The 21,175-nt window shown below is 41.8% G+C and overlaps 1 long non-coding RNA gene across 1 annotated transcript in view; it reads left to right on the top strand.

Annotated features, from left to right (window-relative positions):
* The window catches only part of LOC125426674, a 41,978-nt gene extending 22,358 nt beyond the window's left edge, over nucleotides 1-19,620 (top strand). Inside the window, exons 2-3 of the long non-coding RNA XR_007243559.1 lie at nucleotides 15,761-15,827; nucleotides 16,796-19,620. This is a non-coding gene — a long non-coding RNA (uncharacterized LOC125426674). The remainder of the gene's footprint in view (nucleotides 1-15,760; nucleotides 15,828-16,795) is intronic.
* Nucleotides 19,621-21,175: the final 1,555 nt, after the last annotated feature.

Genomic DNA, 21,175 nt, shown 5'->3' with positions numbered 1-21,175 from the left:
GAAGCGACCTCCGACTACGCTTGGACAGAGGCGGTTCGGCATTGTTCAGGTGATGTTATTGCAGATCTCACGCGAACTTGGCGTTCGATATGGTAGACCGACCTTTTGGTCCCACCGCCTCCTGATATCGAAGGTCGAGATTCCAGCCTTAAAATTCCAAGCTGATCTCGTTCCTCGAGATGTCGGGGACAGCAGGTGGCATCGGGGGGAGTGAGATCTCCAAGCGTTAAAGCCCCATTATGTGTAATGGGGTGCCGCAAGGAGCGATACTCTCTCCCGATGCTTTTAATATCTACATGCACCCTGGCGAAGTCTAAGTTTGGGAGTTTGGGCTCGCGGTGTCACCAATGTCGCTGATGACACCCAGCTCTTGTTCCCACAATGAAGAGGAGCAGCCCGACCTGCGGCCCCTGATGCTACTCCAGCGTTGTCTTGATGCTGTGGCTGGTTGGTTGAATTTTGATAGAAACGGCTGAAGTTGGAATCCCACTAAGATGGAGGTCCTGTATGAAGCAGGTGGGCGGGGGAGTGTCCGGTGGCCTTTGGCCTGCCCTACCCTTCTTGGTGAGGCGGTTAAAACTAACTTCTATCCGCCAAGGCCTGGGGGAGGGTGACTCTGGGATCCATCATCTATCATTGGTGGTCCAGGTCACCTTGAACAGCCCGGAGCGGCTTTTTACCATCTCACGGCAGACGCGGCAACTGGCCCGATATCTCTCCCATTCTGATCCTGGCCACTGTGATCCCATGCCACGGTCACCTCTAGGTGGAACTACTGTAACTTCGCTCTGGCAGACTTACCTTTAGCCATGATCCGGAAACTGAAACTTCACGTACAGAATCACGGCAGCCAGACTCCTTTCCGGAGCAACAGCGAGGGACCGGATTACTCCGGTCCTATACCAACTGAACTGGCTGCTGATTGATTACCGGGTCATGTTTAAAGTTTTGGTTTTGACCTTTAAAACCATTAGCGGCCTTGGCCCTGCATATCTAAGGGACCGTCTCTCCCTGCTCGCCCTTCTAGGCCCCTCCGTTCATCAGAGGTGGACCTACTGGTAATCCCTGGCCCCAAAGGCGATCCGGCTGGCCTCTGGGGGCCAGGGCTTTTTTTATGGCTCTGGCCCCTACCTGGTGGAACAGGCTTCCAGGTGAGATCAGGCCTCTTGAGGATTTCCAAAGTTTCCATGGGGCCACGCAGCAAAGCGGACCTGTTCCGCCGAAGCGTTTAGCTCAACGGGGATGATATCAACAGCGATAAAAAGCAAACATCCTGGCCTCCATTGGGTTCATAAAAGGGGGAATAGAATAGCTGAAGCCATCTCTAGTTTAATATTTTATGTATTTTATGTATTTTAATTAACTTATATATATGATGTTTTAAATTTTTATTTTGTTGGAAACCGCCCTGAGCCTTCGGGGAGGGCGGTATACAAATACAATCAATCAATCAATCAATCAATCAATCAATCAATCAATCAATCAATCAATCAATCAATCAATCAATAAAATAGATTAAAGGAGCCCAGAAAGTGAGGACCAGTCCTCATAGAACTCTGCAGAAAAAAAGCCTTTAGCAAGTATCTATCAAGAAGAAATATCCAAGGTGCAGTGAAAATGAAGATGAGTTCAAATGAATATCCCAACCCTCTCAGGATCTTCAAAAGGAACTATCCACCTGACCACTGAGTTCCTCTGCACATTATCTCAATAAAGGCAACAAAAGGATCCATTTTTCAGCCACCATCTGGTAGGCAATCAATGAATTAGGGTAAATAGAAAGGAGATAATGCCAAAGAAAGATAGGGATATTCTTCACCATGTACCACCTAACATAATCTCTCTACCCTCATCCTCCAGATCTGCCTGCATATAGGCAGGACCTCACAGTCCATCTATTTAACAAATATAGAGGAAAGGAATCGTTTTTTTTTTTAAATAACATTTTAAACTTCACATTTGTTATTTGTTAAAACCTAATCAGAATTAAATTAGATTATTTTGCTGGAGAAAAAGAAAGCTTGCATTTTTTTGTAACGTCTCCCTGTATCTAAGATAGAATTCGGTATGCTTGGGTGGCTAATCTGATCCCTTCATTTGCCACTACTGTTGCAACTTCTCATTTATCGGTTTGGAGATGCTTTTGCCAGTCTCAGTTCATTATTCTACCCTACCTCCCTCAATTCATTCAGTGATCATACTCTGCAATCAGTACTAAGTCATTAAATAAGGGAGACCAGAAAGGGTCTTGCACAGAGTTGTGGGGTTTGAGCTGATTGCTGCAATTAAGAAAGAATATTGTCTTCGGTTATTAATAGCAATGATCATTTAAGAAAGAATATTGTCTTTGGTTATTAATAGCAATGATCATTTAAGCTTATCTGTGTGGAATGTACTTTCTTCAATTACTCAAGGTGCTAGTTTTCAGTAATAGAATACCAAGTACAGTTTGACATACGGGTTAAACAAGGTTAATGTCTTTCAGTGCATCATAATGACTTTTTTTGTAATCTGGAAATTGGGTAATTGCATTAGCCAATTTTATGGAAAAAAAATTCCAGCAAAAGTGTATAGTTTTCAGCAAGTTACATTATCAGAACAGGTACTTAAAGTTCCTTGTAAAAAACTTTACAGGACAGAAAAATGAAAAGAAGATCAAAACAATAATTATAATTAAATCAAAAAACTAAAAAAGAAAACAGGATTGCATGTAGAATATTACACACTATAATCTAATAAACAATAAACAGTAATAGTAGTTTAAAACTATTAAAATAATATAATAATGAGCATGGAATAATGGTTATTGTAATAGTCTAAAACATTCATAAAATACCCTATAAAGTATCTGCTATAGCTAATAATGATATTAGTGCTGTATAATGGGCTATGACATAATAGAATAGATAATAAAGACAAACATTAATTATTATGATTAACTTCTAAATATATTCCCCAATTTTTTAAAAAAATCACATATTATTATAATAACAATTCATAATTATGTTTAAACGTCATGTCATGAAGATTAATAATATATAATTTCAACTATCTCTTTTTCAGCTCAAATCACAAAGTTCACCAGTTTTGCCGTGACTGCATATTCAGTTAGTTTACTTTTCCAAACCTCTTAGCATGGACTTTCTTTTGCTTTATATTTTGCTACATGTATAACTCTAGCTGGCGTTGTCATATATCAAAACAATTCTTCTGAAATTTTTGGAATTGTTTTGGCAAAATGCCTAATAGCATCCATTAGCATCCATTTAATTTTTTTTAATTCTGAATTTAAGCATGTATTTCTGTCCACTTCATTTTTGTCTTTCTGCATGTCTACCACATGAGAGAAAAAATGCCATCCACTGCATTGCATTTCCAGCATTTCCCTTTATAACTTTGTATTTGCTTGCATACAAGGCTAATTTGGTATCTTTAATAACATGTTGTGGCAATTACATTTTTCCACTTCTCTGGAAATTCCCACAAGAATTTAACATAACTGATAAACTGTTATCACATAATTCAGGTTGTGTTCCTTTTACTATGTGGAGAAATATTTAAGCTCCTGGGAATCTGATTTTAAGTATCAACTACTCTTTGTTTCTAGTTCCACTAGATGGGGCTATTTAGCAAGGTTTTTATCTTTATGAAAGTTCCTCACCACAAATATTGTCTATCTAGTATGTGTCAGATTTTAAGGCCTTTCAAACTGCAGTGTAGGAATTGTGACAATGTCAATAATCTCCTGTAAACAGAAGGTAAATTGAAGCTTCACAGGTCCTCGGAAACTGTTTGCTGCTTGCAGTAAAGGTTCTTTTATTTGTTTAGTGCTAGGTATCCTTCAGAATCCCTCTCAGGTCTGCAATACTTGGTGCAATGAGCACAGTTTGAATTACATAAAACAATGGAACAGAACAGATTTCATTCCTTGTGAAAACTGGTTTAGTGCAGGGGTCCCTGACATTTTTATGCCTGTTGTCACTTTTGGAATTCTGACCCAATTAGGTGGGCTCAGCCACAAAATGACTGCTATGAAACAGCAGCTACAGGAAGTGGAGCCAGGCACAAAGTTCCTGCCACAGTGAAGATCATTGCTCTACGGGAACTCCCGCCCACTGGCTCTACTCTAGATGAGCTGGTAGAGAGCTGGGACACCAGGCTCTCTGAAGCCATCGACGGTTAAATTACAGGCAAAGCAACAAGTTGATCTTTACAGTAGGGTGATTAGTGGTTGCATTAGTTTGGTAATGACGAAGAATTCACCTATTTGCACAGTCCAGCTATGGAAAAATAATTAGATGACTCTCCAGTGCAAAATCGGTGCTCAGTAAGTGCCCAATGAATTACACGAATATTCTTTAACAGGACAACACGCACTGGCCCTATGATAACATGACTAAAACTGAGGCAAAGGACAGATTATGAGTCTTCTGAGGCCATTGAAATGTGGGCGTGATTTCCTGAGTAGTGATGGCTCATTGTTCCTGAAATACTTCAGTTGTTAGGAAACTACTTTTATTGAGCTTGAAATCAATACCACTGTTTCAATTCCCACTGTCTCTGAGGGTATTCAGGCACAGGAAAAAAGTTATCTTGTTACTGATTAGCAAAAAGGAAGATATGGTAATATAAATCTGTTGTGAACATGGTCCATTCTGCACAGCACAAAAAAGACATCTGGGAGACATCTTAAAAAGAGGTGACTGCTTCTTTTGACTCTCCACACCCACAATAAGATGTCTGGGGGACATCTTGAAAAAACGCAGCTGCTGGTTTGGTTCTAGACAATGAAGGTGTCAGAGAGGAAAAAAATTTTTCCTGCCCAACCATTTTGCTCTTGTCAGTTTCACCATCTGCTTGCGCCCAATTTTGTCTGTTGTTGAAGGAATTCTCCCTTTCTCCATTTGATGAAGGTTGCCCCAGAATGTTTGCTCTTCAGGCTCCAATCCTGGGTGTCTTTTCAGTCCAGAAAGTACAACTGTACTCAGGTCATCCTGTCGATTTTGGCAATATATGGTTTTCTTTTTTAAACAAATTCAAGCTTTGTAGCTACACAGACATGCATAAGAGAATCTTAGCTGCTCACAGGAGAGGTCTGCCACCCATAGAGAAGCATTGATTAGACCTGCTCTCCATGGACCATCTTCGTTTTTAGTTTTTTCTTACTACACAGCTAGCTGACCTGATTTCACTTTTGTTCAATTCATCTGTGCCATGACTTGTGGTGAGACCAAAACCAGGATCAAGAGGGGAAGGGATGAAATTCTTACTACTGAAATGATAATTCAGCATTTCCTATTAAGTGTGAATGTACCAGCGATGGATGGATGGCACCTCTATATTCAATCTGCATTAGTTCCTTACCATAGATGGGTCACCTGAAACAGTCGTTCAAATAGTTTCAGGGAAGCCAGCAATTCATGTCAGGGAGGTCATATTCTGACCTTCTGTTGTAATTGTGACCCAAAATAGAAGGGCATTGCTATGGAATGTTAATGGCAAAATACATCCAGAGTACTTATTGCTGATCTGACCTTTTCAAAATTCTGCATCTTGAGAGCAACATTCTGACATTCTCGTCTTATTTGCAAGTCCTTTTTTCACATGGTCGCTCTTTAACATGACTTGAGACACACCACCTTATTTCTTAAGCATCTGGTATGCTAGCAACAAGCTACCCAGTAATGTCATAATATTTGGATTAAAAGGTACTTTTTCAGGCAGAAATTGCATGCTTCTCACTAAAACTGCTACTTACATGCTAGGGAATAACATTGTCACCCAGTTTAATGCCAGAAACGGTCCTCTGCTGATCCCACGAAAATCTCTATTTAACTGTCCATTACAATGCACTTCTGAGTGTGCATTTATGTATGAAGAATTGTGGTTGTTCTCACAGAAATTGTAACACTAGTACCAAAACTGCAACATCTGAAATCACATCCAAGATTGGTGTCCTTTTAACTTTACTCAAAGGTTAGAACCCTATTTATATCAATTGTTCATATGTGCCTGAATTACCTTTCAGTCAAAAGCTTTATTTCAATCAGAAGTTGTAATTTTAATAGCAAACATTGTAGTTTTCCCTTTCTAGCTCTGAGGCAAGGTAGGAGAAACAAGCTTTTGCAACTTCGCTGCGCAATTGTTTTGCTGGTATGAGTGTGTGTGTTGGGTTGAGTAGACCTCAACTCCCAGCTGATTCCGCAGAGAGCTAAGAGTCCACAGGCAGCTGCCAACTTGTTCAACAGCTTCATGTAACTCATTGCAATCTGAACATGTCCCCAACTGATATGCTAAACAAGGTAGTTTTGACTGCCAAACAAGTCCACAAGTTCAAGATGTTCACGGAATCCCTATTTGATAAACATTCATTAAAAAACCCAGAATGATCAGATCTAGGGTTGCTATTCATGCCGCTCTTTCATAGACTTAGATCCAAACAACATGGTATGTTTCTCTCTTATTTTATCTGGAGGAGTTCAGGTTTAGCACATCACTACATGTGAAACCTTCCATCAGGACAAATAACATCTCTGTGGGGCTATTTCAGATTGGAAAAATGAGGGTGTAGGAAAGGCTGCACTTCCTCCTTCCTATGTGTCATAGTCCTAACCTAAATTCAGACCTACTATACTAGGGATATGAGTTATCACCAGGTAACACACACCTGACATGCCTGATTTGAAATCACGTTGGGGAACTCAAGCACAGCACTTCAAAAACTATAACATGTAGTTTGATCCCTACTTCCTTTCTCTAGAATTGTGGATTCTGACATTTTTGCAATTTTTAGCTAGCCACAGGCTAGCAATTATTATCGTAAGTGCAGAAAAAAGTCAATGACCCTTATCAACCATATTCTGGCTTTGTAGGGAAGCAACATTTGCACAAATGGTTCTTAATGAATACAGCCGTTAGCAGAGACTGGTAACAGCTTCTTTTTAAAAAGGATTTCTGCAGGATAATGTATGAAGCTCAAGAGATGAACTGAATAATAGTAAAACTAAGCATTCCTTATCTTTTTTTAAAAAAAAATGTCCTGTTTGGTGATACTTACATGTAAACATTATAATTAGCATAATTTGGGGACATCAAGGTAGGGAAGGAACAGAGGCCCTTTCCACACACATGTTGTAAAACATTTTAAGGCAGGAATAAAATATTTCCTCCGTGGAGCTCTGCATTACTTTTACCCACATTTTGCAGCCTCAAAATGTTTTAAATGAATGTCATTTTAAAATGACTCTTTGGTCGAAAAGTTTTGAAAACATCTTTATTTGCTTGTGCAAACTCTCTTTAAGACATTTTCCATGCCTCTGTGCCATCCCCAGACTGTCTTGCCCACATCATTTTCTGAGCTTGCTCTGTTTCTTCTTGCCTGCTTATTTTAATCATTCCTGATTGTTTCTTTTATTTGGGGGTGTGCTAATCTTTGAAGCTTCAAGTATATGAGGTTCAGAGAATCATAACAGGAGGCTGTGAAGCATTGAAGCATCAATTGTAAGAACATAAGAACATAAGAACAAGCCAGCTGGATCAGACCAAAGTCCATCTAGTCCAGCTCTCTGCTACTCGCAGTGGCCCACCAGGTGCCTTTGGGAGCTCACATGTAGGATATGAACGCAATGGCCTTCTGCGGCTGTAGCTCCCGATCACCTGGTCTGTTAAGGCATTTGCAATCTCAGATCAAAGAGGATCAAGATTGGTAGCCATAAATCGACTTCTCCTCCATAAATCTGTCCAAGCCCCTTTTAAAGCTATCCAGGTTAGTGGCCCATCACCACCTCCTGTGGCAGCATATTCCAAACACCAATCACCTGCGTTAGCGTGAAGAAGTGTTTCCTTTTATTAGTCCTAATTCTTCCCCAGCATTTTCAATATGAATGCCCCTGGTTCTACGTGTTGTGAGGAGAAGAATTTCTCTCTGTCAGCATTTTCTACCCCATGCTGCATGAATTTTGTAGACTTCAATCGCATATCCCCCTCAGCCGCCTCCCTCTCCAGAACTAAGAGTCCCAAGCGCTGCAGCCTCTCCTCCTCATAAGGAAGGTGCTCCAGTCCCTCAATCATCCTTGTTGCCCTTCTCTGCACTTTTTCTATCTCCTCAATATCTGGCCTTTTTTGAGATCTGGCCGACCAGAACTGGACACGAAGTACTCCAAGAGTGCGGTCGCTACCACTGCTTTATATAAGGGCATGACAATCTTTGCAGTTTTATTATCAATTCGCTTTTCTAATGATCCCCAGCATAGAGTTTGCCTTTTTCACAGCTGCCATGCATTTAGTTGACATTCCCATGGAACTATCAGCTTCAAGACGCATTAAATCCCTTTCCTGGTCTGTGACTGATAGCACTGACCCTGTAGCCTGTATGTGAAGTTTGGATTTTTTTTTGCCCCTATGTGCCGCATCGCACTTTACATTTTGCTTTACATTGAACTGCATTTGCCGATTTCACAGAACCCACTCACCCCTGAATTTATCCAAAGGTCCGCTTGCGAGCTCTTACGCTTGAAATCCTTTGTGGTTTATACCTGCACCCTACATAATTTGGGTATCATCAATCTGCAAACTTAGGCCACCACGCTACCCACCCTACTTCCAGGTCATTTATGAATAGGTTAAAGAGGCACTGGTCCCAAAAAATGGATCCTTGGGGGACACCACTCCCGACATCTCTCCATTGCTAGAGAACTTCCCATTTACACCCACTCTTTGTTTCCTGTTTTCTCAACCAGTTTTAATCCATAGGAGGGACTTCCCCTCTTTATTCCTTGATTGCTGAGTTTTTCTCAATAGTCTCTGGTGGCAGGAACTTTGTCAAAAGCTTCTTTTGGAAATCCAAGTAGACAGTGTCCACCGGTTCACCCCCCCCTGTCCCACATGCCTGTTTACACCCTCAAAAGAACTCTGAAGTAATGGATTTGTAAGACAGGATTTGCCTCTGCAAAAAGCCATGCTGACTCTTTCTCAGCGGTCTTTGCTTTTCTACATGTTTTATAATTTTATACTTTAATGATAGATTCTACTAATTTACCAGGAACAGATGTCAAACTGACTGGCCTGTAATTTCCTGGTTCCCCTAGATCCTTTCTTAAAGATTGGTGTGACATTTGGCCATCTTCCAGTCATCAGGGGATGGAAGGGCCTGATGATTTCAGGGGATAAGTTGCATATTAAAGGTGAGAAGATCCAGCAATTTCATGCTTGAGCTCTTTAAGAACTGCTTAGGTGAATGCAATCTGGAGCCAGAAGAATTTGAGTAGCATTTGGTTTATCAATGGCTGCCAAGAACTTCTTCCCTTGTCTACCACTATCGTCGCTAAGCTAGTTCACTCAGAGATGCGCCTCCCTAAAGAAGCTTGTGGTTCAGGAGTGCGGAATTTTCCTCACCTCCTCTTGGGTCGAAGACAGATGCACAAAGGAATTCATTCAGCTTCTCTACGCAATCTCCCTGCCATCTTTTAGCACACCCTTTGTTCCTTTGTCATCTAACGGGCCTACCGGCTTCCCTTGCTGGCTTCCTGCTTTTGATAGCTGCCAGAAGAACTTTGTTTGTTGCTGTGGTGCTCTTGATGTTAAGCAGCCATCGTTCCCTCATAATCACTTTTGCCTCCCTTACAGCTAACTTGCTTTTTCTTTTTGCCACCATTTGTGTTCCCTCTCATATTCTTCATCCAGCCAAACTGGACTTCCATTTTCTAAAAGACATTTTCTTTTTTTTCTGATAATTTCCTCCAACCTCTCTTGTTAACCATGGTGAAACTTTCTTTTGGACTGGGTGCTGCCTTTTTCTAACCTGTGGAACACATTCCAGCTGAGCTTCTATTACTGTGTTTTTAAATAACCTCCAAGCATCCTGGACAGTTTTGACTCTCTCTTGATTTTTCCCTTTCAGCTTCCCTGCGCACTATCCCCCTCATCTTTGAGAAATTCTACCACTTTCTGAAGGCGAATGTAACTACATTAGTAGCAAGTTGCCACTTGTTAAGCATGCTGAGATACTGAATCTGAAACTTAGCATTGTAGGTGCAGCTGTTCCCCTATCGGCTCAACAACACTGACTTCCTGCACCCAGGTCCTGGGTCCCACATAGAATTAGATCTAGGATCACCTCTCCCCTGGTTGGTTCCACAACCATCTGCTCTAAGCCACAGTCATTTAGCATATCCAGGAATGCTCTCTCCTTACTATGACCTGAACATGCATTTTTTCAGTTTATCTGGGGATAGTTAAAATCACCCATTACCACTACATTTTTGTTTTTGTTGGCCTCTCTAATTTCTTTTTCCATCTCAGAATCCTCTTGTGCACTTTGGTCAGGGGGACAATAATATATTCCTAATATTAAACTGTCCTTCACACCTGGTATTGATATCCACAGTGATTCTGTAGGGGAACCAGCTCCCCTCGCATTGTCTATTTTATGTGATACTATGCTCTCTTTGATGTAAAGGGCAACTCCACCCCCAATGTGCCCTGTCCTATCCTTCCTATAGAGCCTGTAGCCTGGTATAACAGCATCCCACTGGTTCTCCTCATTCCACCATGTCTCTGTAATGCCCACTATATCAAAGTCCTCCTTCAAAACTCTGTACTCTAGCTCCCCCATTTTAGGTTGAATGCTTCTACTATTAGCATAGAGACACCTGTATACCCTGTCTCTGTCCTTAACCTGGGATTTATGTGCTTTACCCTCAAGTCTTTTGTAGACACTATCCCTTGTCACATGCACATTGCTATGTTCCTCGCTTGTATGTGGTTGATTTAGAAAAACCCCCTCTCTGTCTGCATCCCCATAGATACTGTATTCCGAACCGAAGTCACCTCAGCTCCTGTCGGCTTTCCCCCATTGATCAGTTTAAAAGCTGTTCTGCCACCTTTTTAATGTTGAGCGCCAGCAGCCTGGTTCCTCTTTGTAAATTTAGCTCAAAGAAAAAAAGAGAGGGAAACAATGGTAGCCAGGAATCATTTTGAGGGGGTGACTGCAAGCCTATGTTGTAACAAAGGTGGGGATTGAAAATGTTTTCCAAATGTTTTTGACGATTTGTGCGGAAGGGGCCTGTGACATTATTTTCAACAGCTTTCTTTGCCTGTATTCAAGCACTGTTTTGTGCCCCCTTTGGGTGATTATTCTAGCAAACATGCCTCTTGCCAGGAAGATTTGCACTTTGAAAGTCAATGCTGGCATATTCATGAGAAGTTAATTTTTAATTTCCAAACAAAATTATCAACTCTGGCAAACTGATTGTGAGGCTTGTGTGGTCTATTTTCTAGCGCAGGTGTGCTGTTATGCTGCCCTCCACATTCTATGTAGTAAGTTTAATTGTGCAATGCGTGAACCAAGTAATCACTTTTTTAAAAAAATGTGGCTGTGATAACTGAGAATTATCAAGAGATAACTAGGGTAATGTATCGGCTGAAGGAGAATGGCAAGCCAGGGAGTCCCATTCAATTTCTCTGTTCCATCAATTCAGCAGGTGGCGCTACAGTTGCCACTCTTTCTCAAACCTAGACTGCTGTTCTTAGGACTGCTTGGACAGTGTGGTATGGTAGTTGGATTGTGATCTGGGAGTCCTTGGTTCAAATGAAGAAGAAGATGAGCAGTAGTTTTGATTTATACCCCACCTTTCTCTCCTATAGGGAGTCTCAAAGAAGCTTACAAACTCCTTCCCTTCCTCTTCCCATGACTGACACCTTGTGAGGTACGCGGAGCTGAAAGAGTTTTGCGGGAACTGTGACGAGTCCAAGGTCACCCAGCAGGCTTCATGTGTAAGAGCAGGGAAACAAATCCAGTTCACCAGATAAGAGTCCACTGCTCATGTGGAAGAATGGAAAATTAAAAACTCGATCCTCCAGATTAGAGTCTACCACTCTCACTATGTCACACTGGCTCTTTGTGAATGAAATATGAAGCTGTCTTTCACTGTCTTTCAGAGTGACAGGGTTGTTTTGAGGACAAACTTGGAAAGCAGTGAGAAAATAAGGTACAGTGCCCTGAGCTCCTGAGGAAGTCTGGTCAAAAATGGATGGATGGGTGAATAAAATGATAGCTTTGTCTTCCTGCATTCCCTCTATCTGCCTGTCTATGGTAAAAAAAGATGGTGATACGTCTGTTGTAAGTGTTCAAAAGCATAGTTTAGTTTGCATTAGGAATGGATTTTCATGAAACAAATGCCATATACAGACACAGTGAACATGTGTGATATTCAATTGTTGCATATTAGAACAAGTGGTTCTGATACCACCTTTCTTCATAGAACCCCTCCTTGGCAGCAAAGCAAAGTTTCATAGAGGAAAATAGAGATTTGTCTGGCAATCTATAAGTGAAGCGGGGGGGAGGGGGGTTGTCAAGAAGCTAAATTGGCCATGATGGGGAAGCAATTCAGCCCCAAACCAGGAACAACAAGAATGAAAAAGGTATGAAAACAGATCACTCCAGCAGCAAAGCAGAAATATGTACACTATGTGCCTTATATTGTGTGAATATCATTTTGAGGTATTTGGTGGCATTTTACAGCTGATGTGGAGGCATAGCAACATAACTAGCCAAAGATCAGTTAAAGGATTCATGGCACAAAATGCTTAAGCAGGAATAATAGTTAAATCACAGTAAGCTATTATGCCTAACGTGTAATTATTATCAGAGTTAGATTCTAATAATAGTTAAATGTGATCTCTGAGGAGATGCAGTTTGCTTTTGTTTCACCAGTGAACAATTACAGATTTCCCTGTATGCACACACAGAATTAAGAAGCAGAATGATGTGTGATTGAAAACCCTTCCCACAGATTGAAGGCCTAGTGTCTCTGTTTAACAATTAAGCATTGAACCCGCCAAAGTACAGTCAAGCGGATTTCACATGGGCCAAAAACAGTGGTGTGAAAATGGTGTAAACCCTTTTACACTGTTTTAAACTATTTTACACTGTTTTCACACCACTGTTTTTGACCCATGTGAAATCCACCTCAGAGAATTAAAACATTTAGTTTGCCTCTAACAACAATCTATCCCTTGTTTTCCTTTTTGTATCAGTCCTACACCAAAACAAGTTCTTCCCCTTGCTCTCCTCTTGCTCTTTCTTTTCATATCCCACCTATCTCGGTTGCTATGTGCCAAGATCTCACCAAGTTTAGTTAGGAATTTGTTTCTAATGCCAAAGTAGAATCTGGAATATTGAAATAATAGTACCGCCGAGATTGTATAGAACACTGGGAAGAAAAGTACTTCTGAGGATGTACAGAAGTATATCTTCAGCCTCCTCTGCCAACGTAAAATTCAGGGACAGGTTACCTTTGTTAACAGGTTTTGAAATATAAAGGATAAGCCCCACAATTTTTTTCCCTTCCCAAAAAAATCCACTTGTAGTTTACTCACTACTGTTTTCCTTTTGACAGTCCAAAAATATGTTTTTAATTATAAAAGCTTACCAGCACAGTAGAAGATAATTTTATTTTTTAAAAAAAGTTTATTGTGAGGATTTACTAATAAAGTGTTGTGTGTGTGTGTGTGCTGCCTCCCATCTCCCATACATACAAATTTCTGTTGCAGCCCTGTCTTCTCAGTAGGGGTGCTTGCACACCTGCCAATTTAATTCACATTCTGTACACCAGTTGTGAGCTGGGAGCTGTTTTTTTTCAACTGCTGGTTGATCCATTTGTGACTGTTCAGCAGGTTGCTTCACTGCATGTCTTCCTAACCTTTTTGTGTATACATTTATGACTTATTCCAGCTGAGTTCTATTGCCCCCCTCTTTGCAGTGTAACTGCTCTATTCAGTAGGGACTGGTTTAAATAGATGCATAAGCCACAAATAACCCAAATCAGTCTTAAATAAATGCTGTGTTTTAATCAACCCCTGCCTTTTGGTGTTTGTCTAAATAGTCTGCAGTGGTCACCCAATCAGTTTGAGTTGGCATTGTTTTTGCAGACGCAGTTTTGTAAAAAACCAGTTTAAACCATTTTTGGGTAATCATTCATGGCAGTTCTATGCAAAATGAACAGGTGAAGTGATTGGCTCATGGACACATTTTATTATGGTAATATGACTCATTGACACATTTGAATATGTATTTTTACTATTGGACAATATCTTATCTTAGCACACTGATAAATAGGGCTGCTACAAATTTCACTACAGTCATATCAGACAGTCATAGACAAGAAAGCACAGCTGAGATTTACCTTGGCCTCTGTGGCTGCCTGGGAGTGGGGCAGGGAGAGAAGGGGGCTCAGCACAACCACCCAGCCCAGTGTGAGGGCTGGGTGCCTAGCTACTGACATGAGCAAGTGATGTGCCTGGAGGAGGTGGGGGCTGCAGCCTTATATGGGCAGGCGGACCATCCCATGCCTCTTCTTGCCCAAGCACTGACAGCTTCTCTTCTCTGTTCCTCGTGAGTCTGAGGGTTTTTTGTTGTTGTTACATTCTGGTTACGGTTATTGTTGTTATTTGCATTTCATCTGTCACAGCCTGGCAAGTTGCGCATGGGGACTGGTCCGTTCAGGGGGGGAGGAGCCTGCATGCTGGTCCTCCCCATTTGGTGGGGGTCTCTATAAGAGGCCTGGGGGTAGAGTGAGCCTGTGAACTGCATGGCCAGGCTGGGGCTGCTGGTGGCTCGCACCCCCTGGCAGCAAGGGGAGTTCATCCAGAGGCCAGCGCCCAGATGGCTCCCACTATCTTGCTGCTCTGGGCATTGGTGTTTCCCCCCATGCACTGGATGGGGGGAAAGTGATTACTGGGAGACTGCAAACGTCCTGATTAGTGCCAGATCCATCTCCTATACTGCGCCTCTTCTTCCTTTTGTCAGCACACCAATAAAACGGCTGTGGTCACATTTTACCCACGCAAATGGGTTTCTGTGTCTTCTTCTGCACCCTCAGGCTGCTAACCTCCCCTCCTTGGGCAGCAAGTGCCATCCAGTCCAACCCCTGCCATGCAGAAACACACAATCAAAACATTTTCAACAGATGGCCAGCCTCTGTTTGAAAACCTCCTAAGAAGGAGATTCCACCATTCCACTGTTGAACAACCCTTGTTGTCAGGAAGTTCTTTCTAATGTTTAGGTGAAATCTAAAGCAACTTGATACCACTTAACACACCCGTGTGTGATACATTCCTGCATTGTTGAGTGCCACAGATCTGTTTTAATTACTATGCTTTCCAAGGAAAATGGCTCTTGCTGAGAAAAATAATGCCTGGGTAGTAGGGTAAATAAGACTGAGCCTTTGTAATCTCTGCTCCACACCCAGTATGCTTTTCTTCATGTGAACACAGGACAGCATGCTGGGATTGTATGAGCAGTTTTACATAAAACAGTGTGGAGGTCACTGCTGGTTGTTTCATCTGTTTATTTAAGTGCTACATATTTAAATCGCTTTGTATAAAAACAGATGCAGAAAACACATCAGATACTCACATACAAACATAATGATGAACTTCTGAAATGCATTGTTGAAATGCAGCTCCAAGGTATGGAACACCCTTTCCAGGGAGGTGCCCCTGGGTCTTTCACTCATGATCTTTAGGAGGCAGCTGAAGACAGTTTTATTCATGATGGTGCTTGATGAGTTCATCTGCTTACTAGTAGTTTTAGATGGCCAGCCTCTTTGTCCACACTGGGCATGTCTGCCGCCTGCCTTCAGCCCCTCGAAGGGCAGGCGGGGCGAGGCCTCCTTGCCATGCCCTTTTCCGGGTGGCAATGGAGACCGCACTGACACCCAGCCGTTCTGTGTCTTCAGCTTTTGCTCTCTCCCTTCCACAGCAGCCTCTGGCTAGTAAAACTGTCCCAGTTTTGTGATGGTGGCCCCTGGACCAGGACAAATTGAATGGTAAGTAATTTTCAAGGACTTGTGGGTGGCACCTCACTTTCTCAGTCCCCATCCCCACAGTATTTCCTCTTTTCTTCCACTGGACAATCTTCAAATCTGCTCTTGTTCCCCAGCCTCATTCTCTCCTTCTCAGCCATTCACCAATTTACCTTTTATCTGCTTCCCTTTCTGCTATATTTATTATTTATTGCCTTCATTTTCCCCCATCTTTGTTCACAGTGGGAACCAAAGCAGTGACAATATTCTTCCTTCCTTTTTTATCCTCATAACTGTTATGTGAGGTGGGTGAAACTGAAAGTATGTGACTGGCCCAAAATCACCCAGTGAGCCTCCACAGCAAAATGGGAATTTGAACGTGGGTCACTCAGACCTAACTCTGAAGATCTAACTGTTGCATCACACTGACTTTCACAGGGTAACTCCTCTTGAACAGTAGCCAGAAGTCACAGCTACTTGATTCAAGCAAATCAGATAGCATCAAATCACCTAGAGGTTGTTTCCAAGCTTAGGATGCCAACCTCCAGGTGGTACCCAGAGAACTCCCAGAAACTGACCCACCCTTCCTCCCTCTTTGGGAAGAGGTTGTTAGTTGTGCTGCCGTTCACGCCACAGCCCTAGCGACTTGGGCAGAAGAGCACATCCTTGTGAGGAGGCCGAAATCACATGACAGACCTCCCTACGGTTCAAGGCCCCCGAACGGAGCTTGGGATGGGTCGGGCTCCAGGAGCATGCCGGGAAGGCCTCTGCAGGGGAGCTTGATGACCCAGCAGTTAGTGGGCCACAAGCGGCGAGCACCCAGCGGCCTGGGACCTATAGGTTCATCCCAATAGGGTTTGGGGTTGGTGCTAGGTCAGTTGTGATGCTCTCCAGCTGTTAAGATGTGCTCCTCTTGTTCACTCAGCTTCAGCATTCAATAAAAAGCTGTGGCCCATTTCAATCCAGAGCGTGTCCTGTGTTTATTCACCTAGGAAGTATCTGCACATCTGGCCGCAAATACAACTGAACTCCCAACGACAGAGATTTGTCCCCCTAGAGAAAATGGCTGCTCTTGAAGGTGGACTTCATCAAGTCAATCCATGCATCTCAATCAATTCATAATACTCTTGTGCTGAGAATGTCCTTGGAGGGGTGTGTATGAGAGGCCTGGGACAATAAAATGTATGTTGCAGCCTCAGCCTCAATTTGCTTCAGGTTCATAAAGAAAAGGGGAGAGAGGGTTTGATGATTTTTCTACTTTAAAATACTAATAGCAGAGCATAGGAGCTGATTTCAAATAGCAAAACCAAGTGGTAATTGAAAAGTTGGATCTCTTCTCTTTTGCCTTTATGACTTTGAGGCAAACTGAGGCTGCATGACTCTGTAGTTTGCATTTAATGGATGTACCATGATGTGTAAATCTTTTTTTCTAGACAATTCCAGCCTTTTGTGTGTCTGTATATGACAGTTTTTTAAAAAGATGGATGTACTTGAAGCACATGTTTGATTCTTGTAGTACAGTTAATTACTACATTATTGACATCACTGACTATTTAGACTATAGGTGAGGGTAACTGGAAAACCAAAGCATGCAAAGTGATTTGACAAGCATTCATTCTTGCGTTCAAAAAACAACTTTCATTTATTCATTTAAATGGAAACAAATGGATGCTCTTCAGTTCTTTGTGAGCTGTTATTAAACTCAACTCAAGAATACCAGTGATACGGCTGTGGACAAAACAAGCTAACTCATATACTATAAAAGCATTAACTGTGGATCCTGGTATAAGTAGCACTGCTTACTCTTATTCTGAGGGATAAGTTGTTATGATGTGCTGATATGAGATGACATTATGATGTGCTGATAATGATATGACATTATGATATGACATGATATGACATAATGATATGACATTATGATGTGCTGATAAAATTTTCAATTAATATCTTGTAAATCACCTTGCAGTACTCATGCCAGACTTTGGTCTTTCATTAAAATCAGATCTCTTGCCACATGTCAGAAGTAACTGGCTAAATTTCAAAAAAAGAAAGAAAGAAAGAAAAGAAAAGAGAGAAAAAAAAACAGACAATCCTGGACAGCCCAACAATGAAACATTATGTCAGCAAACATCAAGCTTCTATTTAACCTCTAGCTAACATTTGACAGGAACCAAATTTTGAGTTGAATAAAGTCTAAATGGCCAGTGACTTTGGATCGGTGAGTGCAGCAACTGTCACTGGCATAGCCTTTGCATTATTATCCATTTGAACTGCTCATCCCATCTGTCTGTGGCATGTTTCATGTACAAGTGTGAGAACTGGGACATATATTGTTGTGAACCGCCCTGAGTCCTTTGGGGGAGGGTGGTATATAAGTTTAAAAATAAATAAATAAATAAATAAATAAATAAATAAGGAAAGATTGAAATGGGCCCACTGCCCTTCTCTAAGCCTTGAGAAATGCAGCTCCAGTCCACTTAGGTGAGGATTCTTGGCATCAGGGCATCAGGCTGGAGTTTAGATAGAAAGTCCTGAGGACTTTGGGCCCCCAGATACCCATTCCTAATCTATAGTTGTGCTAACTGTTTACTAACAATGCTTTATAACATACTAAGAGTGATCCTGTTTTCTGAACTAGGAGCCATTTCAATGAACTGTACTGAAAGTTTCTCCATCTCTCATATTTGTCATTCTGGCTAGGATTCCTTTGTGGGGAAAGGCAATCAGCACATTATGCCATGTTGTATTTTCATTATCTCATATTTCTAAACTCTTATTTGTGCTAGACAAATTGTGGAATTCAGCAGAACATGATTACACATCTCCCTTTAATTAGATAAGTTGTATTTTTTCTAGATGACGTGGTTTCAATTCTCTTTTCCTTATGAATAACAATAAGTGATTTCCATGTTAATCGGAGTTACCCAACTCCTCCTGTTCCTGCACCATTCTGTGATTTATGTCTAACAAAACCATAAAAATGATTATCTGTAGATTACATCAGCATTTGTATGCTCTCATTGTTTTAGGTTATTTCTGAATCTTTTTAAATAGATTCTAGGTGGTGGTTCGGCATATGAAATAGTGATGTTTTTAGTTCTTTTTCCCCTATGTTTAACTGTGTAGTGGCAGCATGTTAGTAAACTCTAGAGGGTGATCTTCATTTCAAGAGAATTGTTAATGTGTAAAATTCAGGAGGCTCCTGCATCATTGCTATTAAATTTGATAGGTTTTGCCTGAAATAACAAAGCCATAACAGACTTCTACAATCTTTTTGAGAGATCTCATTGGTACATAGTTGAGACCTATCCCAGGGAAGACCTGAGGACTACATTCCCTCAGCAAGTCCAGGCCATAGTGTCTTAGTCCAAATATTCATTGTATCTCTGAGAACATCTTTCCTGAAAAACTTCCAAAGAGAGTTGTGATCAGCCGGTAACAACTTACTGGTAGTACCTCACCCCCAAAGTATCCAGCTGATTGTTGAGTTTCACTTATGTTGTAAAAGGGTGAGATCAACAAATACATTAAAATATATACAAAAACGGAATACATGTATTCTTCTGGAAAAGTCGGATTTATTCAATTGGTGGTTACTATCACTATCACAGTGTACAACAATGGTACCTAAATTAAAGCCTATTATGCATGGAATGCTTGGTACTCTTAGCTGTGCAGTGGTTCTTTAGTGTGGTTGTAAAGAACCTCGAAGGACCCGAAATTAAGCAACTTTGAAAAGTTCTTTATTTCATAAACTTCAGGAGTCGCAATACACAGAATGCAGATTCTGACCTTCCCCGAATCAGGGTGCCTCTTTTACGGGCAAAACGGCTCCTCCCAAAACTCCCAAATACAATTCCCACGATAGGAAAAAGGCAAGCTTCAAACATATATGATAAGCGTAGACAGCAAGGTTAACTCCAGCAGCCATCCTGGGCATACAGCCCAGATCGTGGAATGTTCCAAGGCCAGGCTGGCTGAACAGAAACACACATCAAACCACAACCTTACAGTTGTCTTCTCATGTTTCTCTGTATACATGTGAGGAGACATTCAATGCCTGGTCCACAGTTTGCTTGCTGAAGTCTCAACAAGCCTCTACTTTTTCTGGTTCTCTTAACTCTGCTCATCACAACTTCCTCTTAAAGGCACAGATCTCATCACACTTTAACAAAGATTGCTAGCTTTGTTAAAGTCTTTCAAATTGTAGTTATAATGATAAATCTGCGATTGCAGTTATATCGATATTGTGGCCCCTTTCTCAAAATAACTCCACTGAAGAAAGTGTAATGAAATTTTCAAATGTAATAAAAGACAGCAATTTTGCAGTGATTCTTTGTTTATATATATATACTAGCAGGCCCAGCCACGCGTTGCTGGGGCAATTGTCCTTCTCATCACAGTCCGCAACCCACACAGATGTCCATGCAGGTCCAATTATCCCCAGCATAGCCTTTTGGGGTGGTCAAATGGAATCCCTCTTTCCCTTTAGTAAAAGAGAGCTGTGGCGAATATGGGTGAGGAAGTGGGTAAGTGGTGGTTGGATGTGAGGGAGGGCAGAGTGAGGTGTGTGAGGATGAGCTGGATGTGTATTGTGTGGTAGCAGTGGGTGAGGTACAGAGAGTGAAAGTTACCTGCGTGAGTGGGGGGGAACCCCACCTGACGTCTCACATGGCAAAGTGTGTATGTGTTTCACTTCCACTCGTATTACCTAACAGTGTTACCTATTTACTGTTTTCAAAGCTCATCTTTGCCCATCTGCACGAACATTCTAAGCCCTCATATCAAGCCCTCAGGCCACAGACAGGCTGCACGAACATTCTAAGGGTGACAGTTAAACAGAGGCAGCTTCATGGCCTGGTGCGCCAGGAAAAAGACATTTTACCTGGCTCAGGTATGGACTTTCGGTGATTTGAAGGTCTGATTACCTGCCCGCAACAGGGAGGGACGTCCTGTGAAAATTTGGGGGCGATCCGTCCAGCAGTTTCTGAGGGAGACCATCAGGGACAAACACACTGTTAGATTTTTATATATATAGATAATAAATAACAAAATTTGAAGTTATAACAAATCTGAAAAGGGGAAAGGGGAGAGGTGTTCACGGGAGTGCGAGGAGTGGAAGGGACTGGTGGTGGATGGAGGAAAGATGTCCCGGACAAAGTTGTGCTCCCTGGCAAATTTGTAGACACAATGGCAATTTTTGCCTTATTCCCCCGCCCCCCGACACACACATACACAGCCTACCGAGAGATGGTCAGGAGGTGGGGGCTGCCAGAAAGACATATCCTGCTAAAAAGGTTAGGGCATTCAGGGCTTTTTATTTTAACCCATTACGGTGGAATAATAGGAAACCTGGGCATTATCCACCAGTA

The sequence above is a fragment of the Sphaerodactylus townsendi genome, linkage group LG02 (assembly GCF_021028975.2).
Source record: "Sphaerodactylus townsendi isolate TG3544 linkage group LG02, MPM_Stown_v2.3, whole genome shotgun sequence".
Taxonomy (NCBI): Eukaryota; Metazoa; Chordata; class Lepidosauria; order Squamata; family Sphaerodactylidae; genus Sphaerodactylus; species Sphaerodactylus townsendi.
The sequence above is the reverse complement of the archived record's forward strand: the minus strand, read 5'-3'. Positions and strand labels throughout refer to the sequence as shown.